The sequence below is a fragment of the Bombus impatiens genome, unplaced genomic scaffold (assembly GCF_000188095.3).
Source record: "Bombus impatiens unplaced genomic scaffold, BIMP_2.2 scf_0442, whole genome shotgun sequence".
Taxonomy (NCBI): Eukaryota; Metazoa; Arthropoda; class Insecta; order Hymenoptera; family Apidae; genus Bombus; species Bombus impatiens.
In genome coordinates this window covers 686,787-709,872 of record NT_176861.1, presented here as the reverse complement: position 1 = coordinate 709,872, position 23,086 = coordinate 686,787, and the positions used below count along the sequence as shown (strand labels likewise).

General features: G+C 35.3%; 1 protein-coding gene across 3 annotated transcripts in view; it reads left to right on the top strand.

The window, feature by feature from the left end:
• Positions 1-23,086, top strand: part of LOC100740589 (FH1/FH2 domain-containing protein 3) — a 246,234-nt gene that overhangs the window by 81,834 nt on the left and 141,314 nt on the right. The window lies entirely within an intron of this gene.

The following is a 23,086-nucleotide window of genomic DNA, read 5'->3' as shown; positions in this document are numbered from 1 at the left end:
TTGCGAACGTAATCAATGAAATTTAATATATATATGAAAGACCATTTCACCTACTAAATATTATGATTAGCACTTTACTTTGAATATTTTAGGTGCAGTAGCTACAGAAGGTTATTTCTCAATGAAACGTTTTTTAAATCACGTTCTACATTTTATTTTCTATAATAACAAACTTTCGTAGTTATTTGAAAGTACTGGTAAGTAATACGAAATCTACTATATTTAGATTCAATTAATTAGTACGTGAATGTTATAACATATACAACGCTTATCTTATTGGCGAAGCAATTTTTATCGTACAATATATTACAATTGTTAAATCGGCGCAAGACATACCAATACGAGTTCGAATACCTGTTACGAATTTTAAACAAAGTCGTAAAATCATACACGTAATATACTTTTTGTTCCACCGATGCCAACATCTCGCTTTCTCTTCTAACAAGCAATGCGCGTAATATTTTCTCGTCAACTCGCTCGATATTTATTTCATCCAACATCGTATCTGTAGAGGAACGATTTCACGCTGTTGCGTTTACCTAATCGCGTTCCTTCTAACATTCCCCTATTCTGTATCATCCGGCGAGAAAAAGACAAACAAAAGAAAAACGCGGTCCATAGAAATACATACTTTTAAAGGCGTAGCGATTTGCAAATTGTATTCGTAGACGTTTATAGAGAGCGTGGCTCATTACGATAAACACTATGATCGAGCCAGGCAAAAATTCTGATTTCCGCCTTTCGTGAATACTCTACTTTCTTCGACGGTCACTCGGCATATAACGCGCCATTGGAAAGGGAGCATTCGACTATTGTTCGAACTATGGTTCATTAGTCGGATGGTTTACAGTGATGTACTTATAGCGTGTTTCGCGGAAGTGGAACGAACCTAAGTGGACGATGGCGAATTTTAACGATCGGATCGAATCCTACGACAAGAAGACTGATGAACGAACTATGAATTGGTTAGTTACTACGTTTTGTACGGTTTACGTCAAATAGGTATAACTGGTTACGAATCGACAATTCTTGGACAGCTTAGGATTGGTAACAGAAACGTTTATATTGCAAAAAAGATGTTCATTTTTTTTAAAAGTAGAAGGTGTAGCCAAAATAATGGAATAATTAGATATAGATGGACTTTTTACTTGATTTTATTGATCGAGAAATTTTTGGTAGGGGATATTTTGGAAATTATTATGGAAATTATCATTAAAATATTAAATCAGAAAATAAAAGATTCAGAAACATTTGGATTAACGCTATATGTACATACGTTTCGTCGAGAAAAATTACGTTCCCCGAGCGTTGACTGAGCCGATTATTTCTCAGTTTATATACGATCAGGTTCGCGCCTGTTCTTTCGCTTCTGTTCGTTTCTTTGTCCAGCGATTGGGGAAACGGGGTTTTACAAATTGAGTCCATAAGCGATGGCAAACGGTCTGGAAACCTGAGTAACGATCGGATAGGTGCGACAAGAACCGGGTAATAGAAACGTCGACAGTCAAATGCCACTGTAGTAATTGTCTTCGTTGGAAGAAAAATGTTTCGAGTTTGAACCGCTTAATTACTCGTCGTATTGTGTACGTATTTACGGGCAATAAATATGGTTTCTAAACACGTTCGTTACTTCCCACTGCGAATGCTATTAAAAATTTCAATAATTTTAAACTCAGCTTGAAAGTGAACAAAAACCTATATATAAAGCTGTATATAAGCCGTATATGATACAGCTTTAATTTGTGTTTTTGTATACGACAATTTTTATGTACAATGAATATTTTTTCATCGTACTTATGATTAAAGTTTTCACGAAATGATTTGATCTTCAGGATTTGAATTAATCTCAAATTTTCGAAAACTCGGTAATATGAAAAATTCGAAATTCGAGTATGTGAGTAAGTAAAACTTAGTCTACGATGCTTTATTGCAAAATCAACTTTTATCGAATCTCTTAAATACCTTCACTGTCTCGATTCGTTCGAATACTTCGCGGCTAATTCAAAATCGATTCGATTACTGTCTTTGTGAGGTATCTAACTCTGGATGGCGACTTGAAGCGCACCGATACACAATAGAGTTAAACGAATTCAGGTAAATAGACTGGTCGGAAGGAGATCAGAGTACATGAGAACAGATCGATCTCTCGAGGATCGTTCGGACAAATAACTACCCAAACTATCAGAACTGTCAGTCTAACTGAAGGTTTCATCACTTCTCTGTACAGAATCCGATTATTGGATTTGAGTCGCGGCATAATTGTGTTACAGACGCCAATCAAGCGATATCTACGATTGATGTCGATCCCACCACGCTTACGGAAAGCAATTGTATTTTATTTGAGAAGCGAAAGAAATTTCTTTTACACATTTATCATAGTTAAGTAAGCTAATATTCATCCTGAATGGGACACTTTGTGTTATTTAATTCTGATATGCTCTTTAAATTCTTATATCTAATTAATCATCTTCTTGTTTCACGAGTTAAGACAGGAAGTCATGTATATCGCGATAACAGTCATTTCATATTTTCCACAAATTTAAGAAATTCGTTAACAATCGTTTAAGAAAGCACAGGGAGAAAATCAAACGTTTATAACCCATAAAAAAATTATTTATAAATTCTTGCACTAATTATAAATGGATTAAGTTGAATTGAAAATTATGCTACGTACATTAAGATTGTTCACATTGAATCCCGCAGTCGATGAATAAAATGAACGAGTGAATTTTTCTATCGTTGTCCAGCAATTCGATCAGCAAATTAAAAAGAAAAATGCGTAATTGATTGTAAACTAGGCGATGTAATTAGTCTCTACGTTAAGTTAGATCGATGTTTATAAAAATTATCGGCGAAATCATTTGCAATCGTGAATAACATTAAACGCTATAAAATTGAGACTTGAGAACGCAAAAGGATTAATGTATAATAAAGATTAATTTATTGTTCATTTTCACAAGAGCAATTGCGATATAACGTTGTTTAAAATCAAAATATGTTAAAGTGGAACTTGTAGTAATCGTATATTCGTGTTTTAAAATTGATATTGCAGGTATACGTTTTGCACGCAAGGATGTAGCTCTAAGTTATCCGGAAATGTATATTATTATGGTTTTCCGATATTCTTGGTGCTGTATTATTTCGATATACATAGTCATACGTTGTTTCGAACCAAGCAGTACTTTGTTATTTTAAAACATGTAGTGCTATGTTATTAGAAAATGCATTATACTACATCGTAGTGAAATATATACGAATAATATTACATTGTACAGACACACGTGATCGAAAGATTTCCATATAAACACGTGTTAGATAAAAGCCTCTAAGGTTAAAAAATTAACTCGACGTTTTTATTAATCGAATGTTTGTAGAAACTTAACAGAAACGTTAAATAAAGATTCTATCGAGCGTTATATAATGCAAGATACACGTTAGTCACTGTGAATAATTATATCATATTATTGGTTTATCAAAGTCTATTAAAGTTGTGCTTACTACGATGCATTATTAATCATCAGCAAAAACTTTCATTAGGCGAACAGGTTGACTTATCGTAGAAGCAAAGTGCGTAATAAAGAAGATCAAAGTATGAAGAAATAATCGTTATAAATCATCGACGTAAATAATCATTATCGTTATTTTTCATTTGTAACTAAAGATTCTCATACCTTTTTTTTCTTTACATTTCATTTTTTCAGCATCCATCTCTCTGATTAAATATTTTAATATCCTTGTTGGTTCTGCTTTAAAATCGAGAAGAAGATAGCGAAGATATTCACAAAACATCAATTGCACAATGTAATTAGCGTAATTAGCTTTTCTCTACATTTCCATTAGATTACATAGCAAGCATGGCACAGAAAATGTCAGGATGCGACGTCTATATTCTTTCATATCGATTTTATTCTTCGTTATCCAGCAAAGTAACGAACACCAATTAAGGGCCACACAGCAAGAACATAATAAACCAATTTTTATCGATTTCCTAATTTCCATGCTACTCGACGGCTAGAAGGGCGTATTTTAATATATTATATTTACAAGCTAAAACAGCTTAAAATTGCTCGTCCATTGTACTTCATTTTTAAATTGGCCGACTTTGCGGCATTAATTGAATCCGGCAAGACTTGGCCGTAATAAGGATGAAAGTCGATCACGATAAAAATGGATCGTTACCCTAAAAATTCCTCAAGTTTCCGCGGGCTTACGGGCACGTGCATTCCCATGTAAAATGCTCTGACTTTAATTTCGCTGCTGGGAATTCTTTAGCCGGATTACTTGTCCCCGGATATCCTCCGAGATTCGCGGTTTTCTGTCGGTGAACGCGTTCCCAGAAGAGGCATGCATCGTCGATTAAATTAATGAGTTTTGCCGCCCGCGGCACCCGCGGAACGATGACTCACATATACCTGCCTCAAGAATAGATTTTACGTCGCTCGCCAGGCGACGTGTGACGAAACGAAACGAACGACAAATTCGAAAAGTAAATTCGATCCTGGTCTTGGATTCGTAATTTGCCAGTTGATTAGCACCGATGAACGTCAGGAAGTAGACACGTGTGATTTTTACTTCACTTTTTATCAGTTAGTCTGAACGTATGAATGTTTAGCATACGAATATTATATAGGATTATTTGCATAAATATACCTATCTTGAAAAGTAGAAACACATAACAGTATGCTGTTAACAATAAATGTTTGATCCGTGATTAGTATTCTGTTGTTAGTACAAATATTTCTATAGTCAGTGTATTTGTATGTTCAATTAATGTTGCTTTTATAATTTTGTAAATACATTTGTTGTAATACAATGTTTTAAATATAAGGTTTTTAGATTTATACATATATATGTATACCAGAAGCTATTTGTGTATTCCTATTAATTTTTTTTATTCATAAATCACTTAATGATCAGAGATATTTGTCGATAACTTTTTTACTTATCGCAGGACAAATAATCTATTCATTGAAAAATTGTAGCATCTAGAAAACATTGTTTATTTATGAAGGATTTACTTATATGTGTAGTATTATTTACAAATGGAATAATTAGCTTCTAACGAGAATGTTATTCGATGTGCATTTGTGAAAATCGTAAAGATACAGGTTATCGGAAAATATTTGATATTTATAAATTTTATATATCAAAGCAGGGAAAGAAATTCAGATAGATGAATATAATCGACGAGTCTTACTTTTCACGTTACAAACAATTTAATTTTGCGCTAAACGTCTCTACGATAATAATGGAAATCATTTTACATAGAGTTCTCGTAAAATTCTCGATGACTAAACTACCTTCAAAGATTGAATGGTCGAAAGTGAAAATACCCGAAAAATTCTATTTCGATTTCAAACGAACGAAAGTTGGAGGGATCGAATCAAGAGGGAACCTATATGCTATTTCGTGGTTCCTGTTTTTTATTGCAAATGAGAAGGAACGAGACGAAACAAATAACCGGTCATGGGAAACGCGTTTTCGTTCACGAGCTCCTCCTAGTTTCCCTCCGGTGAAAATCGAAGGTTTCCGAATAGCTGGCGATCCGGCTCGGAATAAATCTCATAACTAGGTTTACAGATCTATTCCCAGGAGATCGACCGGCGGTCTGTGCCGTTCGTTTCTCGTTTTATAAATATCTACCCGCATTTCTATCCGTGATCCGAGCGACAATGAGTCAACCTCTATTACCGTTTGTTACCGGATTATCTTAAATATAAAACTAACGAAGAATTCACCTCGCTGTAACTTTCGTAAAACGAAAAATCATTGATAACATTATGATGGTGAAATAATTTCTGCAGTGTAATTCGTAGATCGCAAATGTTTATACATTTATATATTATATCAGTAACTTACGAATAAATATAGTAATAAACGTGATAATAATGCGTAATGTCGAAGAAAAGAAAAAATGTCGTATCTCTAAAATAATAACGAATAATGTTGATTTAATTATGACAGAATAATACGCTCTTTGCGATAATACTAATTTCCTTGTGTTGTTGCAGTATAATCGATAATTTGATGTATCATTACAAAATAATCAAGATTTAATCAGCACGGAATTCCCTCTTCATAATCCTTTTTCACGATGCTTTTGTTCCACGGTTCATTGCATTTTAATCAACGAATTAACGAGGTGAATCCTCAACGGAATAAAATATCGATATCGCCGATATTGTTTCCTGCGATCATCCTGTCCCATGAAAATACTAAGTATATCAAAATATCAGCCATATCAATGGAAATTATGAATATTTCATTATAAAAATAGAATATTCGCGGAATCTCACGGATATATCATACGTAGACGATAGAAACAAAATTCTAAAGTAATATCAATAACGTGTAAAGTAAGTACATGGTATATAGTGTGTAGTTCAATTTTTATTGAAAATGATAGATTAAATTTAATAATTTTTACTAATTTATCTCGGTTCGAATAATTTCTTAAATTCGAATAATTCCTATTCGTTTCATTTCCTCTCTTATCTTACTTATGTTTTCTAAAATATCCTAATGCTAATGGACAATATATTCTGTAAATTACGTTTCTGTTAAATGCGCAAAAATCCTTGGTCTACTTACAACCTTATAACACTTAATTTCGCACACGCGTTTTCATACGTTTGATAACTTGAAGCGATTCTGTGCGAGTGTTGCGTTCAACGTGCGCCAATTTAAATTGACCGTGACCAGTTAATTGATGTTTTACAGGGGTGTTACACCGTCACGACTAACACGTGATGCAACGCAATTATACACCTGAGAATATTGCATAATAATAGCGACGGTCGTCACGGTCTGTCGTCTCTTTAATTTAATCCAATTCGATACTGTTACGCTGTTCTTACGCATACGGTCAATGGTAAACACGAAACATCGTCACTGCTTCTTACGATCGTTTAATTACGTAATTCTCGTCTCTTTATTGGTATAGCTACACGTGTACGATGTTTATCGAAAAACGGACGCTTTTTCTTTTTCTGAGAAACTTATACCGTTGCATAGAGTAATAAAAAATATCCGAAATCAGAAAGAATTCGATATTTATCGAGAATGTTTATGAAAGTATGGAAACTTTGTAACGAACATAAAAATACTTTGGTTTACCGGGCAACATAAAAAATTTGTAGAATTTTATATTTTTCGTAGATGAAATTTATAAAGAATTCCCTATCGTATATTGTGCTGAAATTTTGTTAACGTATTCGTTGTTACTGAAATATGATCATCTCATCATGAAATAATAGTTTTCATGGGATAAATCTTTATTCTTCAGAGAATATTCAAAAATATTTAATAGTAATTTTAAAGAATATTTACTGTAACATACAGTGTTTAGCGGTTTGATTCCCTTTATAAGTCCTTTTTTCGAAATGCATAAAGTTAAAAATAAAATAATCGACCCGTTAAATGCATTACCTACAATTTTGCAGTAAACATAGATATTTGAATTGACGTAAAATGTGCGTCAGTAGCGACGAATGTATTCAGGTATAAAAAAATAATTCCCACCTAACTCGGCCAACGGTTTGTAATATTATTGCAGACATCGTATTTTTGATATTTCATTTATTTTTGTATATTTTATATTATATACATATTTTCATACTTTTCATACAATTTCTCATAAATGTATAAACATCGTCTGTCTCTTTATGACACATAAATTGACAATTTCAAAATATTTGATTTCCCTCGGGAAAATCATACATTCTCAATTTCTCGGCTCAACTAACTTTTCAATATCGAACGTTTGAATTTAATTTCCGTTTGACACGAGATTCCATAAGTTTGCGCTTGTATACTTTCGACTTCTCGTTAGTACACGTGCGGCCAATATGTTCGACAATGCAGCCACTTAACTGCAGCTGATCAATCGGTCGCTGGAAGTCCAATTTATTTGAGACACGTGCCGTTTTAACTTCACTAGCACTCGATAGGTGGAAAGTCGTCTCTGAAAGTTTGCAGTTTGCAGTATCGCACGGAACTTCCATGGTCGGGTTCAAATCTGTTGAAAAGTTTGAAATCGGAGGAGTTGCCGCATCGGGAACACACTCCACGCCGGAATTTAACGTCGATTTTGTATACTGGATACTTTCGTGAACTTGCTTCATAAAGCCGTGTCTTTGGTGCGTTTATACGCGCCCGAACGTTTAATACTTCGCGCCTTTGGTGTTTTACAACGGGCTTATATCAACTCCTCTATTATTTTCTTTTCTGTCTGTTTTAACGTGCTTTGCGTGCGCTTTACCAATGCTTGGAATTTTCTTTCAGATATTTGTTTCATGTAAATTTCCTTTGATGAAAATAGTTTGGGCTCTACTCTTCCTTTCGGACGATATCGTTTGAAATTTTAGTTCGACGTAATTAAATTCTTTGACATCTATATACTTTTCTTAAATTTAAATTTCATATTTACGTATTATAGTATCGTAGATATTCTATACCATTCACCTAAATTCGTGGTAAACGTATAAAGATTCAAAGAAATTATCACTGATATACGAAGTAGGAATATTGCAGGAAAGTGAAGCTAATCATCGTTATTTCGTATTTTTATTCTTATCCCTGTTCACATTTTAATGAGAAATTGACGACCTTATACTTATATGACGTCATTTTCTAATTTTCATTCGTAAAATATATTCGAATCGTTCTGCAGAGAAAGCTCCGACAGTCTGTAGTTTTCAAATTACGATATCCCGGATTATAATCTTACTTCATACTGAATAAATAAACTCTCGTTAGAGGTTCCAACACGTGGGATAAAAATATACAATGGCTGATAAATCTATAATATATATATACATATATTACCTCATCTACGGCGACACTACGATAAAAAAGTTTATTAGAAGAAATCCAGTAAAAAAAAAAAAAAAAAGAAAAAGGGAAGAGAATCAAACAATATTTGTTCATAGAATATCAACGTATTAACTTAGTCGCAGAGTAAAAATACTTAAAAACGAGTGAATTATAGAAATTTCGTTTTAATCGTGTTTTTCCGAGCATAGAATAACGTGTTATTAAAAATGTTTAAAAAATCCACTAAATATACAGATTTTATTTAATTATACAGTTGAGCAGCGAAATTGTAAAAAGTGCAGCAGTGCGTAAGACCGTAATTGTAAAAGGCTAATTCAGCCGCTTCTCGAAACATTGAAATATTCCAAGTGGCATTATAACATTAAGTTTCATCCTCATTTGCATCTGCAAGTGGTATAAAAAATAAATAGAGTTATTCTGCGTGCCCGAGTCTCATAACTCTCCTTTACTCGTTTCTTCCTTCTATGCCGTCCCACTTTCTCTCTTATTCCTCTTGATGCCTCTTTTACTTTTCGCTCGCTTTGCCTCCCTTTTATTTCACGCTTCGCGTACATTCTGATCTTGTTTGCATCGAATAAATCCTCGATAATCAACAATTCTTCTCTTGTGCACATAAGTCTGTGTAAACATCTACATTAACTTTCGGTACGTCCTTTTCTCACGAAAGAGAGAAATCGCTTTATGTTAATTCAAAGTATTTATATTTAATAGTAATTATAGATCGCAGATTATTTTATTACGCAACAAAGCGTTATATTAAGTTATACATTATGTGAAATAATAAGCTATTTTAAAACACCGTGTGATAGCGTTTCTTAAATATTTGACGCACGATATTCCTGTACCATAGCTTAGAAAATATACTGAAAGAGGTAAAATATGGTTTATAAGGTAAGAAGGCAAGCAAAACATCTTTCACGTCGAAGAATACGTATCGACAAAGAAGAAAAGATATGAAAACAACGTTAAAATGATGGATGAAATACTAGAATACTAAAGACTCGACAACTTTACATAAAGCCAGATTACTCGCTTAATCGGTCTTCGTTTACGAACAACGTAAGTTGCAGAATTTTCATGACTACTCTGTTGCGTCACAACAATTTTCCATCGAGACTACTAGAACAAAGTTAAAGTTATCAGACGTAGACCGAGCACCGACATACGATACAGGTGGAGAAGTTGGAAACTCGAGTGCGCGCGTTGTTTCCGTGTTCTGGTTTTCAAGATTTTTGGATCTTCGTACAGTCGTGGAAATAAATAGTTCTCGGGATCAATGGCTGGCCGCATTGGCCGGTAATTACGAGCTGTTACCACGCGAACGGAATGGTTAGCTTGGTCGGGACGAGCAAAGAGAGACAGAAGAGAAGAGAGGAGAGTAGCGGATCTGCGAACGTTCGCTCGTTACACAATTAAATTTACGATCGAGTCGAACGCGATCGGACGTTACTGTGGCGTGGTTACCCCAGACCGGATATAAATTGCGGACCGCCCTGTTCGGTTGCCTTCGATCGCTGATCGACGATTAAACTCGATGACATGGCTTCTCGTCGTGGGCGAACCCTAAGCATCATCTTGCCGTCTCTTATTACCTATTATTTCAGAGTTATCCGATTCATCGGTTTATACTTCATCGCGCGTTTTCAACCCCCTCGCCGTGTTTCGCTTAATTTGGGGTAACTGATTGTCCTTTTTATTTCCTTTTTTAATAGATACTAGAATTATCGACAACTAATCACTACATCGTATTAATATAGATGTAAATATTCTTATAAAAAAAAAAAAAAAAAATGGTAAATTCGTTAGCTTTAATTATTAAAAGTATAAAATATAAAATAAAAGAGAGAAATCTGGTTTAATTATTTTCTATATCAGAAATGATAAAATTGTTGCTCGAATTCCGTACATACGCGTAACAGATTAAGAAAATGAATATCACGGACAACGAAATCGATTGTATCGTTACTTCGAGTTACTGTATTGAATGAAATTCAGACGAAATATGGAAAACCGAAGTCGAATTCTATTTTCTCATTCAACGAGGACTACTGCTTCTTTAGTAAGTTCAAACGAACGGAGCAACGAAGAAACAAAAGCCACGGAAATCTTTACATTCATCAAGGCGCTGTTTATCAGTGCCGCGAACGGATGTTCAGAACGTAACGATTTCAAAGGCTGATTCCACGATGAAAGAACAAATACCGGGAACGACTATCCTAAGGGGTTAATTAAAATAAGGAAACTTTGGCGGATCGCATAAGACGAGTGGAGAGAGAGAGAGAGAGTTCAACGGAATTTCTTGGTTACTATCTGTGTAACTTGATGCGCAGTCCCGTGCTATTTTATAAAAACTTATCTAACTGCCCCGAGGTAAAAATGCACGTGAGCGAACGCGAATATTCTCTGATCTCGTTGTATTCGCCCTTTGCGACGAACTTTATCTCGGTATCGGGAAAATTCTATGGTTTTTCGACCTTTTGCAAGCATCTCGACTTTTAAAATTCGATCGTTCCCATGGGACGTCGATATCTCGGTCTCTGCACGAATTGCTCGTTGTTACGAAATTACAATAGCGGACAATTTATGGTATCGTGGAAATAATTCGGTCGAGGTTTGGAAATGTTGGATACAGTAGGTATCCTTCCTTTTGCACTCCGTTTTAAAAGTTATCCTTTCGTAACCTAAGAGAATCATCTTCTTTCTATGGATATCGAGCGACGTATAGACTTATCTATAAATACACGTAGCAACGTGTAGTAAAATCTGATCATCGATCTTTGATACGCGTTTTAAATTAATCCGGCTTTTCAGAAGTCGAACCGACTAATCTCACTCTTTGTCAGTTCCTCGGTTTTATTATCCAATTTACTGAAATTCTTCCTTTTCCTGAAACACAACCTGCGAGATGGTCTGGTCGTGACTATATAAAAAACACGATAAAAGCGCTGTTTCCAATTGTTAGTTAAGTTATAAATTTACGTACTATTAGCGTAGATTGACCAATGTGACCTTACACTTGTACGAGTATAAGCCTTTTATAAGGATTTTAATATGTAACTTCAATTCGTAGTCTATCGATTCCATTAAAAAGATAGCAAGTGCTGCTTCTAATTACTAATTCATCGTTAATTTCTATACTTCGAGCAAATTCGCGTATCGTTACTCCAAATCGATCCAAGTATCCACATGCTTCTAAACGATAGTGTATAAATACATCTTCGTCGTCAAATTTTCTTTCGTGTCGCGTTGACGTTTAAATCAACTTCGTGAGAATCATCGAGATGTATTTACGTATGTAAATGGCAAGGTCCCTAACTGGATACGGAGGCATGGTTTCGTCTATGATATGTATCCGTGTAAGCCATTGCATTTATGCAGATGTTGTGCTCGGCCTTTGCTGATTATACCTACGTATAGACGCCTGGCTACTTCGCTGATGCGTATTTCGTGTACACACGGACTGGACGTCCGCAAACGGAAACGTACGGTCGCGTGTACGATGGTTTCCACGTATTTATGGGGATGCATGGCCAAATGCATGCCTGTATACATCGCTGTTCATCCAGGGATGTACGGAAGTGGCATTCTGTCTTCGTAAATATCACCTTGCCGAAAAATATTTTCGTGTTTACACCGGTGGACGTTTATTGGTACCGTTGCGGCAAGTATTATATTTCCCATTGGACATTTCGCTTTTATTCTCTCGTCCTATGAATGTTTTGGGTCAGTTTTGTGTTACGAATGAAAGTTTGCTTTTTTTTTTCTTCGTGAAACGACCGTTTTTTATTGCATTGTCTTGTCTCGTGAGAGTTGATTGTTGGACAAAAATTCTGTTTTTTCTCTTTCCTTTTTTTCTTTCTCGTTTCTGCACCGAACTGTCCCGAGTTATTGGAAACGAGGACCGATGGCTGCATGCCGCTTGGATTCTACAAAAAAAAAATAGTTGCTTCATCGTTACATCCGTCTTTTTGAAAATAAAAGGTGTTTTACGTTTCAGATTTAAAGAATATTCAGGAATGTGTTTCTTGTATTGAAGGTTGGTTATAGCTGGACGTTTAGATATTATTTTTAAAGAATTCTTAATTATTGCAAATAAGAACTACTTTATTAAATACATTTTATCAATCGGTTTTATCAAATACATGTTTATCAAACAGTAATATTTTATAATAAAACATTGTTACAAACATAATCACCAATATAATATTTTATTATTTTTTGCAACGTTTTATTCAGACATTAAGATAGATACAAATGAACTCATGTATCTGTAATTATGTTCTTTTTAAAGTTTATCAGTAGAATGCGTATATCTGCTTGTTTAAGGAATGAAAATATGTTTTATATGTCAACTGTCGTAAAGTATATTTTAGTTTTCATTATTTGTTTATTTTTTACATTTATGCTCATCCTTATACATTTTCATATATTTGTATTTGTTATGAACACATAGAAACCTGCCATTTATTTGTCAGTCGCACACAGTTATTTATTTACTGTATTAAGTCAAGATATCCATGGTTTGTATTTAAACGTCGGATCGGGCTCGTCAATTTTCTATATCGACGTTCTGTTTGCAAATGTCATGTTACGCCGCAGAATACGCAAGAAAAGTTGTTAATTATGCCAACTGTCTGAACAATTCCACGAAAATAGAGTTCTTTGTGAGCTTTTCGAATCAAGTATTGCCACATGATGCTTCTACGTTTGCACAGCATTTATCAAAAAGATTCTTTACAATTTGCGATTATTTATCAAATATTTAGTACACGATTTACATGTAACTTGAAGCGTTTTGAAACTGAAACTAGCCTTGGACTCATATTATACAAATCGTTCAGAAGCGACATTTATCAACTTCACAAATTGAAAAGCAGAGAAAAATAATCATTATGTATAATGAAACATGTCTAATCAGTATAACGTCATTAAGGAATTAAAAAAAATAGTGGAATTGATCAGTTTGGCTTTTACGCGATTTATATTTCAATTGTATTGCGACTACTAATTTTCGATATTTTTCCAACGTATTTACATACATTTTAGATATCTTGGTTACTACGTGAAATTTCATTGTACAAATAATGATAATCCTACGTATGATTTGTTTCGCAAGATGCTTGGAAAACTTGTCATAATATTTGAGAAAGATGTAACAAAAATACAAATATTTTAAGCAGCATAACGTTTCCGATAAAATGAGAATTGAAGTAGTAAGCCGAAACTTATCGATAACAGTGCACACGTAAGTACATTGAATTTCGTTCGAAAGTCCCAATAATTGCGCGTCGGTGCAGAGCTTATCGTTCAGAGTCCTGTTAATTGCTGTCAATTTAGTTCCCTTCGCCGTTTTCGATTTTTCTTCCTTTATCCACAAATAGAAAAAAATTGGAACTCTATGTCGTCAGCAGTAAATCCGTTTAAATCATGTTTTTTTCAATTTGCCAAATCTGTTACCCCGTAAATATTAAAAATAACTTTTCATTATCCCACTTGTATTTTATTTCATTCTTTCAGAAGCAATTTCGTTCTACTTTAATACATTTTAAACGCTTTAAACATTTCTCCCATTCAAAAGCCAGTAAAAAGCCGGATTATCCATCGGCTCGGAGGACTCAACTTTAACATCGCACCTTTTTTCTCGCCGAAAATCCTTTGTTCTTCATAGCGTTTACCCTTACTCTTTCCTTCTCTGTTTACATCCCCCTTAATCCGTCGCGTTTTCAATCGGACCGAATATCTCCTCTGAAAAACAAATTCGCCTTTTCTTTGGTTTTCTAACAAACCGCCACGATCGGGGACGCTCTCTCGTCAAACGCGTTCTTTTTCCCACTTTCGACCAAGAGGGAAACACAGCAGGAAAGGCGAAGGGCGAGACGAAAGGAAGTGGAGGGCATCGATGGAAACGAGCCACGCGGGGAGATCGTATCGGCTTCACGCCTCGTAAACGAAAGCTTCACTCTGCCTTTCGTGGTTGTCTGACAGATTCGAAGATCGCATACATCCCAAGGATGCTCCTACGTGTTTCCTCGCCTTAAATTGCCACCGTCAATCGACCATTACAAACGCGATACTGCCACTGCAAAAAAACTGCTATTGTTACATGCTACATTGCTTCTTTCACCAAAGTGTGTTTCGCGATTTATCGACGATGTTCCGTAAAGAAATTGAATTATCTTTGTAATATTTTATTGTTGTACGTGATTGTCGTAATTGACGTTTTCGTTGTATGCTCATCGCGAAAAGGATAGACAGCGAGATCCGTTTAACTTTATCGCTCTACGTAATTAATTTCTCCCATTACTTTTAGGTAATTTCAATTTCGAAAGAGAAAACAAATTTTTCAAAGTATAACATCGTAATATTTTTCCTTGTGGTTTTCATACTTCAACGCATCTAAGATTCCCTTTTACTACACTCTGCTCTATTTAGCACACAGATGACACGTTTGTGCTCATTGCACAGCGGACATTTAAGTCTAAATGTAGGTTTAAATAATTTCTACAGGACATAAAACCGCCGGTGACCGGCTGTTTCTCGCGATAAAAGACCTAATGAATGTCAAACGAGGTTTTGGCGTTGGTTCTAAACTTGGCTCTATACAGTTCCATGTCTTTGCCAGATTTGCACTCTTGATGAACGTGGGGTTGGTCGACGTTATGGTCGCTAACGTTGTAATCCTCCAGTGCAATTTCCCAGGGAAAAAGGACGCGATTGCGGAGGCAAGAAGAGACTAGGTCACTGCAAGTTCCGCCCTTTAATCCGGCGGTCCTTTGCGAGGGGAACGAACGCCTGGGCTAAACCCTGTCCCGCTAACGGGTTAAAGATATTTCACTCGAGTTCGTGGCAAAATTTCCTCTGTCTTTTTCCTCATTGTTCCATTAAATGACAACATTCCAAACGACTATATTCGTTGCGGCAAATTATATTCCGGTTAAATATTGCAGCAAAACTATTTTTCCTTTTTTCCTTTTATTATTAAATATCAAACAAGGAGACATATTATTATTATTATTAACGAAAACTTGATTAGCAACCGATTTAGCAATGAATAAAGTATATTAAAAAATGTAGTTCTATGTAATAGAAAAGTACAGTATTTCATTTGTAAAGACCTGTACAAGAAACTGTATAGAATTTCTATAATATTTTCTTCTTACTTCACGTTCATTTAAAAAAGATATTATTCTCCCATTGGGTTTAATTTTGAAAATTACAAACGAATTTTCTATGTAATTGAATATAATTTAAAACGATAGGCTGACGTTATAGATTTGAAGAATATAAAAACACACAATGTAACAATACTTTACTATCAATTACATTCATCTGAACCGTCGATAACATGGTGTAACTATGAAATCACATAGCCACGTATCCATAATCTTACTTCCTATATTTGCTTATCGTTATTACAATGTGTGCACTCTGCTATAATATTATTCTACTATAATCAAATAAACTATATATCAATCTTCCAGTCATTATTTCTTCCATCAAGGCGGGCAACTGTAATCAATCTCTTAACTTTTCCTTCGAGCAAAGAAAAGTCAAAGAAAAATTGATCGACGGCTAATCGATTAATTCCCGTCGTTAGTTTCGAAACTTGCCGGATAGGTTCATTGTTAAAAAATGATCTCGTTAGCAGCATCGCACGGTGTTTTTACCGAACACGAAAATGGTTCCCTTTTATTTGCTTTTCATCGCCGAAATATTCAAGCGGCAGTACCTTTAATGAGCGTGATTTTCATCCTTTCATTGTTACCGGGAAAGATTACGCCGGGAAGTTGAAACCCACTTAGAGTTGTTCAGGCATTTTTAATTAGTTTAATTTTCAGCCTTTTAATTGGTACAAGAGCGCGGAGCTGTTCCGGAAAATTCTGGAAGTTTGCAGTCTCTGAACTGTCTACTCGGAACGAGTGGTTTCCTCTGCTTCCTACCGGCCTATCTTCGCGTGCCTTTCATTCTTCTCTTTAGCCTCTCCTCTTCGTCGCTTTTATTTCATCCTTGTTGGCGGTTTTCCGCCTCTGAAAATTTGTGTTACGCGGAACTTTCCACCCGAGCAAGAATACCTGTAATTTAAGAAGTTTCTACGTCGATGAGAAGACGATGAAAACAAACGGAGAGAGCGAGACGAAAAGGAGAGAGAGAGAACTGGCGCTAGACCTTGCAGAAAAGGTTTGCAAAAAAAAATAAAATTTCCAAGCAAAGTTAAACTCTCTTGTTCTTAAAGTTTCTGCTCGGAATTCGCTATCTCAATCTCGTACCTCTGCTATGTTAATTTTCTTAATTTTCTGTCATACTATTCGTTTTTCAATAAAGAGAACAGACGAGAGTGAAAGACACAGGGTAAAAGTTCGTGTACTCAATGGTGAATTTCGATGGTAAAAGGAATCGACAAGAGCGATTAATCGATAAGTTTGCAGAAGAGAGTTCGTGGCTTTTATTAGTAAAAATATTATCGTCTGTGATTTTTGTAGTTTGAAGAGATATAAACATTCTCTCGAGTAGAAAGGAATATGGTGTTGGCTTTCGACTCTTTAATTAGCCTTTTCGACTTATTTCTATCTTTAAGAGATTCAACTTTTTGTTAATAGTAATTTTAATCAGTCTGTAGAGACGTCGCGTTGTTCGAAAGTCTCGTAAAACGAAAAGTTTACGGCGACCTATCGACAATTTCCCGCTGGAATTAAAAGAGCTGTTCTTAAAGTCGCTTGTCGATTCTATGAAAACGAAAACCTAACATCGATTAAAAGTATTACGAACGAAAATTTAATTTATTAAGAAAGTAAACGCGCAAACTGTGATTATCAACTCACTAAGATTTAAGAACACGTGAAAGGGTTAATAACTATTTTTATATGAAAAGCTTCGACCAAGCGGGAAAAATCGAACTGAAACTTCAACTTTTTCCATCTTACTTCCCCTAATTCTGGTAGTAGGTATAGATCTTAGCGAAAAGATCAGGAAGACGAAGTTCACGAAGGAAAATGCAGAAAGAAGCTCGAAGAGGTAAGAAGAACGCGTACTTGAATTTACGAATGACAATGACAGTAACGCGAGACGCGAAGACTCAATTCGGTTCGAAGTCGTTGAGCTACGTTTCGCTTCTCGGTTTAACGTAAATAATCTTTTCGCGAACGGATGATGCTGACGAAGAGGAAAAGTCGAGAGAAGAACGACAATGAAACGACTCGTACGAAAGTTCCGTGTAACCAGTTCCCAACTAGTTCGAGATATTCACGGCAGACTGTTTGCAAAGTAGTTTCGACGAATTCTCCACACACTTTTTAACGTGATTGCTGTGAAAAGAAGAAAGGAGTAGCGTTAGCTCGAAGCAAAAGTTAGATTTAGGATATTTCGAGCAAGGAGACGCGTTTTATCGAATTAGTTTGAACTTGTTTAACTTCGTTTGACATTTTACATTTCAAACTTTCACGACGATTGGATGACATATTTGTCATTCTTCGGATTTCAATCGTGCTTTTATCACATTGTTGCGCAAGAGTGTAGTGGTGATTAAACGTTCGAGCAATGTATCGAGAAACATTCTCGATATATTTAATAGTCGTTTTTACAAATTAAAAATTTTCTGAAGGCAATTAAAATTAAAATTAATCTTTTGTAAGATTATTTTTGAATGGCAGACGAAAATCACATAGGTTCTTATCTCTTTGAAGGAGAAGGAACATTTTCCTTTCTACTATCCTCACAGCAGTCGAAGTCTTTTTCTAGAACGAGACGTCTAATGGGTTTTCCCGATTTCACGATCAGCGATCATCGTAACGTGGCTGTGAGAAAATTCTAAAATGTCTGCCAACGGCAAACAATTGGTATTTTTCTATAGATCGATAGCTAAGAGCACGTACAGTTAGTCAATAGCGAAACAATCTGGAATTATTCTTAATTGAAAAAAACTAGAATCGTATCTTTTCGAAAAAATGTGACAGGACATTTAATTCATATCTTTTTCAGGTTTGTTAAATTCATAAATGTTCATTATTTAATAATACTGTCTGCGATTATGATAATGTATAATGAATATAATTATACATTTAATTGATCGACGGTTTACCCCAATTTTGGTAAATTTTAATTAAGGTTGGCATTAACGTTGGATTTCGTTATTAATATGTTTCATATTTGTTACGTTGAAATCATCTATTGTGCAGCAAATATCAATTTATATCATACGTTAGTAAATTATGTAATGTTTTCTTGCGAAAACAATTTATAACTAAAATATTATTTAATGAATTTCACTTAATTATTCGATTCGCTGTTTACTGTCTCTATTTTTCATTCGTTGCTCCCTATTTACTTATATTACACTTTTGTCTGTGTCGTAACCTGGACTTTTTCATAATCAAATCATTCAACGATGTATTATATCAAATTAATGTTATACGCCAAACAGCAAAGATCGTTGATTTAATCGAAAATGACCGAAATTGCAATTTTTATCCAGCGGCGAACGAAATTTTCGATTGATGAAAAATCATTTCGTAATAATCGATTCTACTCTCGAGCACTATGCAGTTCTTACATAGTACTATAAAACGTAATAGCACATTCCAAGTTTCTATTGTGCGATAATAATTATTCGTAGATTGATTGTCGAGATTCCGAAAGCAATGAACACTGCTGAGAAATTAGCCACAATGTCTATTTAACGTTCATCATGGACTTAACTAGAATGGACTCTCGAGTCGCACCATGAAATTACTAGAAATTGGATTTCGAGTCGTACTCGCGGAAACGATTCAAATTGGATTTCGAATTGCATCAGGATGGTCGACCGATACTCGATTTCGAGTCGTGCCGCGAAATTAGCCAAAATCTGTGTTCGGTCACGCCGCGAAATTATTCCAAATTCGAGTTCAACTGCCATCGCGAAATTACTCGAAATTATAGGGTAACTGACAGTGCAAAATCGATTAACATACATCGGCGAATCGTATTCTACGTTCATAGTGGTTCTAAGTACAAGAAATGTATTTTTAAGCTCTGCGCTGCAAACAAGAAATAGAAACAAAACTTTTCAAAGTACGATCAATTGAATTTACGAGTAAACACTTCCATATTTATAAGCTTGTCACCGTACAACATAATTAGTTTAGTTTCACAACCAAAATATTAACTTTTCCAATATTAGCTTTATAAAATGCTCAGTATAAAATTCATTATTCATTGACGACTCAGGCAACATGGAACGTGTTAATAAGGATGGAACACTAAATTCAAATATTATTATTATTATTGTCCAAAATTTCTAGTCTTTCTCGATTAATCGATTAAACGAAAAAGAAAACAGTGATATGCGTAATATACGTAATCTCAACCTTTTCTACGTTAATCTAAATTTCACGTTTCATTTATGGCAACGATTAGTCGTGCCATGACAATTTTCATTCACATTCTTAAATTCTTTACTCTCGCAGTCTTAAATTTTTCCCGGTCCTTAAAATTATCCGGGCAAGCAAATTGTTCCAGCAATGTAACAAATCATCAAATGAAATTTATTCGAAGAAAAGTTCTCGCGATATCTACGTTCGTTTGACGTGCCACCCCCCGCAGCAATTCCGTCAGGCACAATACGCGATTGTCACGAGTTTTAATTAAATGTGACACGCTGGATGCTACTGATCCTACAGTTTAGTCGGACTTGCACGCTGAAAAAGGGTCTTCTCTTTATCTGCATCCCTCTGTTCCCACGACTGACACTTCATGCAGTCCTTTTCCGAACCGCTTCCGGAAAAACCCTTGCGTTTGAACGCGATATATGTACGTACACTCTTTCTGTATAATGTAGAATAATCCCTCTCCATGTTGTTAGCCCCATGTCGTCTTCCTTCCTCTCCCTCTATACTTTTTTTGTTGCTGTTTTTTTCTATAACTCGTTTTATTCCGTTTCCTTTGCCGTTTGTCCCCCGGGCTTCCGTTTTTTCCCCCGTTCCATCGCAGCTTCGTGTCCCTTTCCTTCCAGTTGTACACTTTCTTTCTCTACTTTGCATTTCGTTCTCAGCTTTTCCTCCTTTTTGTACTCGTTCTCGACGTTAAGTACCAAGAGACTCTCTGTATTTCAATTGAGTTGCAGAGACTGGGTTTCTAGATTTATCCATTAATCGCTCGTCTCGTGTTTGACAGCGAGAAAGAAGTTTATATGGATGTACGCGTTAACGTGCGCTTGTAAGGAAATGACATATCTTGCGCTAGAACTATAAAACTTGATATTATGTATAAATTTAAATGGAAGGTATATAAGAATATAGATGTAGTACAACGTAAATTTTCTGATGTAGATTATATATTTATTTATAAAATAATTACGAATATAGTTACGAATTTTGCTCGTGTGTCTATCTACATTCTTATTGTACTGTTTAAATCATTTGTTTGAGATATCGTTATTATGTAATCATTGATACTTTAAATCATTACATTTGTTTGTTTCAGGTAAGTAATTCGAAGTCTTTACTTTCAAATAAACCCACGTTTGGACATTTACATCAGGTATATACAGCTCCAAGTAAGTTCTTATTTCAGATGTTGTAATTGAAGAAATGAAATTTTTTAACACAATACCGATTCGGTGACTAGGAACTATACCATTAGAAACAAGTACCTGAGGAACAGACACTCTAAGAAACGAAAGGAAACTAAAAAAATGCAAATTTTCTAGCAAACACTTATTCGCTTTACTAAACTACTATTAGAAAAGAATTGCTAAGCTACTAATAGAAACAGATATCTAAAAAATAGAAACTATAAAACATGAGTTAATATTATCTCCGTTATAACGCTAAGAATTGAAAAATGTTATTAATCTATTTCTAAAAAAAAAAAAAAAAAATAAAAGTCCAAATTGTCCACCATTAGTTATACGTTTCATCAACTATCACCGTACATTTCATCACACACGCAGGCGCACACATTGTCACAGCACCACTATATCTACTGCGGAATATCCAACGAGAATTTCCACGAGAATCGGTGGGAAGTTCATTCATTCACGGACAGCTCGCTCCGTTCTCGGTCGGTCGTTGGTTTTTTTTCCTCCAGGCCACTTTTTGTTACCTTTTTGTCAGGCTCTTTCTCCATTTTCCACGTTGTCCCATGACTCTAATTCGCGCGCACGTCGCCCCGGTGAAATCTCTTTTCCAAGTCTGGCTAGTTCCTCTCATGGCATAATACCCATGGCTGAATTTGCATCGGCCCGACATTTGTGTACACACGGCAGACACCGAGACACCGCAAAAACCGCACGCTCGAATCGGGTTCCACACGTTTTCGCACGCTGCTCCATCTACATTCTATCCCCTTGAAATCTTTACCGAATCAAATCAATTACTTTTCAGGGCAAACACGGCTCCACATTTTTACGAATCTTCTTACATTTCCTTTTCTAAGCTTGTTCGTCTTTCTTCTTGATTACATTAGATCGAAGCACGAGAAAGAATTTGGTTGCAGAAACACGTTACGAATTGTACAGTAGTTCTAATCAATGTTTCTGTTATCGGTATATCGTATAGGTTCTGGCTCCGAGATTTTGACAGAACGAGAAACGTATCGAAATGAGAATCGAATAATATTGTATTTTTAACTGATATTTGACCATTCGGTTCAATCCATCGCATTATACAGAATGCGTGAACTGTAGGTATCTAAATCTATGGGCAAGCAATTTATATGTATTGAATCAATTTCTGAATCGATGTGTGCTTGAATATACAATATGTGTATTTAATTTGTACACTTACTATCACTTAATTCCAATCAAATGGTTCTATCACGAATATTATGCACGCGATCCGTTGGTGTCGAGTTAAGCTTGGAAAATTCATATCAACTGGTCTCGTCACACATGTTTCTACACAAAGGGTTAATTACGAATCTAATCCAGCAATAACACAAAATCTACAGTGATAAAATAATTCCAACGAAAGCCATGTAAAACAAACGATTTCTAAATACTTCATTCTTCTACGATATTAACTTTATTCTGATCGAAAGCGTGATCTGATCGTATTCCAATTAACGTCCAAGAAAAAACGGTTCTGGACTGATTTTAAGAGCGATACGAAATCATTTTCTCAAGGTTTCCAAGCGAATATCACTAATACGCCAGCGACGTCAACTGGATGACCGATATTCTTGCATATCGTTGAAGCTCCCGAGGGAAATCTCCGCATTCCGACGATCCGTATTACCGTCAAGTTCCACACGCCGCTTTCTCCTATCTCCCCCCCCC